Below are 7,500 nucleotides of genomic sequence, written 5' to 3' on the forward strand. Positions count from 1 at the left end.
GAAATGTTTTCCATGCTTTCACATTAGGTGGATTATATTAATATGACGAGTTATTAGATGGGATGACATCTCAATTTATATGTTCTTCAGGTAGCCTAGATGAGGAAGATATCATACTGTTGATACACACCAACTAGCTGAATATAAACCCAGTAGTAATGACGCATAAAAGCATCATATGGTTTTTATTATATTACATTTTGGATTTGAGTGGATTTTATATGTAGACCTTTATCTCCACCAAGCTCAGTTATGTTTTAACCGGATTCTTTAGTCTGTTTATTTGCAATTGAAAGAAAATTTCAGGAAATGTTGCTAACAAATAGTTACTTTCAAAATGACGGCTGCATACATATCCAGATGACCGAGTATCGTGTGTGCCACATAATTCAATCCAATTCTTTCTAAGCTCTGTATCTTTGGGTAGTGAAAAGAAATGTATATTTTTATCACCTTTCAGTCTAACGGCATTGCACTTCTGCACTATACGAACTGTTGGCATTTTTATATGTTATTTGTCTGCCTTAGCTACCCCTTTAATCAAAAGATGGAGCTTCGCTCCATACACTGGTGTGTGAGTGACTGACAGCTCTCGACCCGCGGAACCCTGGTCTCGATATTTACGTTGACGTCATCATCTACCTGCGCAGTGGAGAGGTTTTCTGGCTCTCCCCCACCCCCGCTAAAGTACCTTATAGTATTTGTTTTACCTTGTACCTGGTATACAGGAATTACAGGGCGTTCAGTGCAACGCTGGTTGCTACGTTTCAAGGATGGTGTGGGGAGTAGCGTTGCATTGTGCGAGGACACACACCACCTAATAACTTGGGGCTTTCCTACTGATTTTGTTATGCAAATTTATGATGAGCCTTATCTATCTCATGCTTAATAACGTTTAAAGTGTGTGATGTGAGATTCCTGGGTCTGCCACACAGCTGACGTTGGGTAGGTAGTGACGCACCCCCACCATTCTTGAAACGTAACAACCGACGTTACACTAAACGCATTGTAACTCCTGTATTTTCAGATATTTCCTTCACAAAATGCCCTGCGTTAAACAGGGCTACTGTAGCAACAATCCTGTTACGTTCGAGTTCACGTCTACTACCCAGAGCCAGCAACACAGACGCCAAACCACTGAGAATTTACGAAAGATCGAAGACAAAGCTCCAGAAACGTAATCATTCCCCTGTCGAATCTCAAACAGCACCGAGCCTGGAAACATTGCTTGCCCTGGTGGTAGCCAACCTTGGCCTCGCTGCCAGGCATACGAAAATACATCTGACTCGCTCGGGATATTGATGGTGAGGGACTTCCAATTTGTGGCATAAGTATTGACGTCAGTATTATCGCGTCCAAACTTATGGCGCGATTGTATATATATATATATGTATATATATATATATATATATATATATATATGTATCTATATATGATATATATGTATATATATATATATATATATATATACATATATATATATATATGTTTATGTGTATGTATATATGTATATATATAAGTATATGTATATATGTACTGTATATATATATACATATATATATATATATATATATATATATATATATATATATATATATATATATATATATATATATATATATATAAAAGGAGGGGAACAGGGAGAAGGAAAGGGGAGAGAGTAGCAGTGAGAAGGAGATGGCAGAGGGAAGGAAAATGGAAGGGAGAAGATATTGAGGTTGAGGTAGAGGAAGGGAATAATAGGTATAGGGAGACGGGAATGGAGAAGTGGAAGAGAGAGAGAGAGATAGAGAGAGAGAGAGAGAGAGAGAGAGAGAGAGAGAGAGAGAGAGAGAGAGAGAGAGAGAGAGAGAGAGAGACGTCTTAAATGTTTATCCTGAATGTCATCAACTGATTTAATTTGGATAAAATTATATCTCTCCATTATATTTTTAGCCTATCTTGAATACCTCGTTTCCACGTAGCCTCATCTAATATATAAATTTTGGTTGTTAACAAGCGATACTATTCATCAATAGAGACCCTCTTTACCTAGAAGGATAGAGCCTACCTTAATTATTCGGTTCTGGATTGTTGTTTTATGATTCTAGCTGCCACTTAATGATTCCGATTATTTAGGATTTCTTTTTTTAATTAGTCTCTAATAATAGATGGTTGTTGCGTGACACCGGTCCATAGAGGTATCACCAATGTGCCTAGGGTATTGATTGCATAAACCTATCCGATCACTGCATCGTCGTTTGATGTGTTCGTTCTGGTCACTGCTAAGCGGCAGGGTTAAAATCGATGTGCATCCAGGTGGCCGCTAGTTAGGAGTAACGTTGACATTATTACTATGACGTCGCCAGTTGGACCTACGTCATCTTAATTAGAACAAAGTGATGGAAAGAGGAAAAGCACCTCTGACCGAAGGGGCTTTAATTATCATCGGAAAACCCTCACTACCTTGAGGTGGAGAAATCGAGAGAGTCCAAGTGAGGACGCTGTACCTCTCCTTCAGCATAATGACGACCAGGTCCCCGTTCATCCTCAAGGTCCCAAGGCGACTGGAAGGTTCCCCTCTAGGTTCTGGAACACCCACCCGCCCACAGAGTTCCAAACACTCGCCGTTACCACCTCGAGACGAAAGAAGAACCAAGAAGTCGCCTTTGTCACTGCTTGCTAAGATTCTGATTATTTTGAAATCTGTCTGCCGATATAACTTGTTCTTTTCCTCCTTTCCCCCTCCCTAGTGTTGCCGAAATAGTACTTATAACACTTCGCGAGTACCAATTAATTTCCGAATGTCAAAAAAGACCCAGAATGGTTGAATATTATATGCATATATATATATATATATATATATATATATATATATATATTTATATATATATATATATATATATATTTATATATGAATATATATATACACGTGGAGTTAAAAACGACAGCATTGTTGTAGTTGTTCAGTCTTTTCTTCGTATTCTCGATTTTCCTGATAAGATATTCTCCATTGTCTGGGTGGATTGAAACTAGGTCTCTATATTCTTCCATTTGTTCTTATTTGATACACAGTGAACTCCAACACCTGAGACAGATGCTCACAAATAATGGGTATTCTAACACTGACTTTGATTCTGTTACCTCCAAAATGCTTGAATCCCATTTCACAATTAAAGAACCACAAAATCATAACTCCATTAACATTTACTACAGAAACACCTTCACTAGTAATTATAAGAAAGATGAAAAAGTCATCAGGGACATCATTTATAAAAATTGCCTTCCTACAAATGAGAACAACAAAATCAGAGTTCTCATATATTATAAAAACCCAAAACCTTCCTCCCTGATCATGACAAACAATTTGTCTAAGCGATCGGACTTCACATCTAAAACTAATGTAGTATATGAATATAAATGTTCTACAGGAAATTGTAATTTCCTCCCCCATTCTTACATTGGTTTTACTAGATGTAAAGTCAGCCGTCGCCTAACTTTCCACCTACAAGAGGGGGCAATCAAAGAACATCATAGGAGTTCCCATAACGCTGCACTCAGGAGAGATGATTTGATCAACAACACCAAAATTATTGGATCAAGCAATGACCTTAGGAGACTACAACTACTCGAAGCCTTTCACATTAAGGACAAAAATCCTGTCTGTATCTTTGATTGCAATGTAATCTCCTCTATTCCTTTATTTAGAAATAAAAATCCCCACTCTCCCTCTACCCCTTCTGTCTCTCTCCCTCCACCTCCTCCCCTACCCTCGGTGACCATACCCGCCTAACCCTCCCCCCAACCCCCCCTTACCCTTGACCTCTGAGGTCCTTATTGTCTGTTCCTCCCCCCCCCCCTTGGTCTGACCTGATCTTAGGTATATATACTTCTGTCATCCCCAGCTCTCTCACACCCTTCCTTCTCTTTAAATACGTAAGTCTCCGTATTTATCTTTATAAATTTGTCACCTTTATTATTACTGTTACCATGTAATTTTTGTTATTTCAGTTGTGTCTTGATATTGTCTAGTACCTTTATTGTCACCATGTAATATTTGTTATTTCAGTTATATCTTGTTATTATCTAGTACCTTTACTGTTACCATGTAATTTTTGTTATTTCAGTTATATCTTGATAATGTCTTATTTAAGACGAAACGTTGATATCAAATAAGAACAAATGGAAGAATATAGAGACCTAGTTTCAATCCACCCAGTCAATGGAAAATCTCTTATCAGGAAAATCGAGAATATGAATAAAAGACTGAACAACTACCACCATGCTGTCGTTTTGAACTCCACGTGTTTTACTGAGAACCTGCTCCCCCCCATTACTAATATATATATATATATATATATATATATATATATATACACATATATATATGTATATATATATATGTATATATATATATATATATATATATATATATGAATATAGGAATATATATAACTAACGAAGTCGGAAGTCGAAAACCCGTGGTAGGGCAAGCCCTGTCAATTGCGGCGTGTCGATGGGTTTTAGGCCGATGTTCGGGTCCCAGGAATCGAACTTGCGATAACCTGCTCATAAACTTGACACAATATCTATTGGCGGACCGCGCGGCATATATATATATATATATATATATATATATATATTTATATATATATATATATATATACATATACATATATATATATACATATATATATATATATATATATATGTGTGTGTGTGTGTGTGTGTGTGTGTGTGTGTGTGTGTGTGTGTGTGTGTGTGTGTGTGTGTGTGTGTGTGTGTGTGTGTGTGTGTGTGTGTGTGTGTGTATGTGTGTGTGTGTGTGTAGAAAGATCACTAAAAGCAACACGTGATCCACAAATTTTGCTGGTAACCACTAAGGAAATCGGTATCCCCCTGAAGATATGAATTATACGAAAGCGCTTGGGAATTACTGTTTCCAAAACTCAAAAGGAAACACAAAAGTTATAATGAACACAAAAATACAGCACACAGTAAACAAAATACAAGAAATGAATACAAAAAATACAGGAAAAATAAAATACAACCAGAACAAATTACATATGAAGACTTTTCGCAGACCTTTCTGTATCCTCAGTTGAAGTGAAGAAAAAGGAGAAGGGAGCATATTTTAAATGAAACGAAAAGCACGGGGAGAAGTCACCGTGTTGTAACTAGGGGGGTCACACGTCACCTATGTCCACGGAATACGGGGAGAGAACACGGGTTGTCGGAAAGGGTACTTGGAGAGGTCACTCCCGGGTTCGGCGCCAATCTGCTTCTCAGTCTTTGAGAACGATGTATGGCTGGACGTTCTTTCCTTTGGCGGAGTCTCCTCCACAGAGGCCTCCTATTCCCCGCTAAAGGGAAGAACGTCCAACCATATATGTATGTATGTATAGATATGTGTATATATATATATATATATATATATATATATATATATATATACATATATATATATATGTATATATATGTACATATATATATATAATAAACACACACACACACACACATATATATATATATATATATATATATATATATATATATATATATATATATATATATATATAAATTACATATACAAGGGCTATTTCAAAAGTAATGCAGCCTTTTATGTGTAACTAAAAAAGAAAAAAAAATGACGAGCTACAAAGAAGGGAGTGGCACCATTAAAACTAGCGGCCATTTTTGCCTCAGAATTTTTTCTCCGCGAAATCACTCCTTTTTCTCAATGGACTTGCGTCAAAGATGATGAAGGGTCTATTTATAGCCAGCCGACACATCTTTCTCCATTGCGAAACCAACGAACTCATATGTATATATATGAATATATATATATGTATATATATATATATATATATATATATATATATATATATATATATACATATATATATATATATATATATATATATACATATATATATATATATATGTGTACATATATATATACATATATATATATATATATATATATATATATATATATATACATACATATATATACGTGTGTGTGTGTGTGTGTGTGTGTGTGTGTGTGTGTGTGTGTGTGTGTGTGTGTGTGTGTGTGTGTGTGTGTGTGCGTGCGTGTGTGTGTGTATTCACCTCGGATCTGCTGCAGTCTCTGTCGAGACAGCCAGACACCACCCTACGGCAGTGAGCTCAGAGCTCATTATTTGCCGATCTCTGGGTAGGTCTGAGACCACTCACACACCACACACCGGGACAGCAAGGTCACAACTCCTTGACTAACGTCCCGTACCTACTCACTGCTAGGTGAACAGGTGTTACACGTGAAAGGAGACAAACCCAACTTATCTCCGCCCAGCCGGGGAATCGAACCCCGGTTCTCTGGCTTGTGAGGCCAGTGCTTTACCACTCCGCCACCGAGCCGTGTGTGTGTGTGTGTGTGTGTGTGTGTGTGTGTGTGTGTGTGTGTGTGTGTGTGTGTGTGTGTGTGTTTCTATGTGTTTCTGTACGTGTGTCCTTGTGTACGTGTTTGTGCGTGTATGTGTGTGTATGTGTGTGTGTGTGTGTGTGTGTGTGTGTGTGTGTGTATGTGTATGTATGTGTGTGTGTGTGTGTCTGTGTGTGTGTATGAATGTGTGTGTGTGTGCGTGTGTGTGTGTGTGTGTATGTGTATGTATGTGTGTGTGTGTGTGTGTGTGTGTGTGTGTGTGTGTGTGTGTGTGTGTGTGTGTGTGTGTGTGTGTGTGTGTGTGTGTGTGTGTGTGTGTGTGTGTGTGTGTGTGTGCGTGCGCCTGTGTTTATACATATATATGTGCAGTACATTCAATTATAATACGTTTCTTATCGCTACCAACTAGTCATAGTAGCACCGGCGCATGAGTGGAGGAACGGGCTCGCTGTCGTACGCCCCCAATTGATGATGATGATCCATGATTTTTTTTTCTGGCTGTAGTGTTCGGCCTTTAAGATAAAACTGAAATTCAGCCCTTTAGGTGATAGTTCAAAATTTGTATCAGAAATATCTTTTAGGTCTAAGAGAGCCTCAAACTGGTACAAATATTCACAATTAGCTGTAATTCTTATGTTGTCAAGATGGTCGGTGGTTAAGACACGTAAAGCTCGTTTCACACGTATCGACTTTTTGCCGTTATGTTTTCACACGTCACGATCACGACCACATATGGAAGCATCCACAGACACCCATGATTATTTGAGAGCATGATATTGTGTCGCGGACAGTGCACGGCGAAAAGTCGATACGTGTAAAACGAGCCTAAAATAAACACAACCAGTATCATAGAGTGTCACATGGCAGTTGGTTTTGTCTGCCTCTGTTGTTCTTTGTATAAGAATTTTATTCAGGACAAACTAGCTGGGATTTGGTAAAAAAAATTAATGATTCACTTCATATTGCAAAGAGTTTGATATTGTTGTCTCCCTCTTCAATCCTCTCCTCTCCTTTCTTCTCACCTCCTCCACCCCCTTCTCCGTTTCTTCTTTTCCTTCAATATGTCACTCTCTCTTCCTCTTCCACTTTCCTTT

This window comes from Oratosquilla oratoria, chromosome 36 (genome assembly GCF_046742065.1).
Source record: "Oratosquilla oratoria isolate Oo_2021 chromosome 36, ASM4674206v1, whole genome shotgun sequence".
Lineage (NCBI taxonomy): Eukaryota > Metazoa > Arthropoda > Malacostraca > Stomatopoda > Squillidae > Oratosquilla > Oratosquilla oratoria.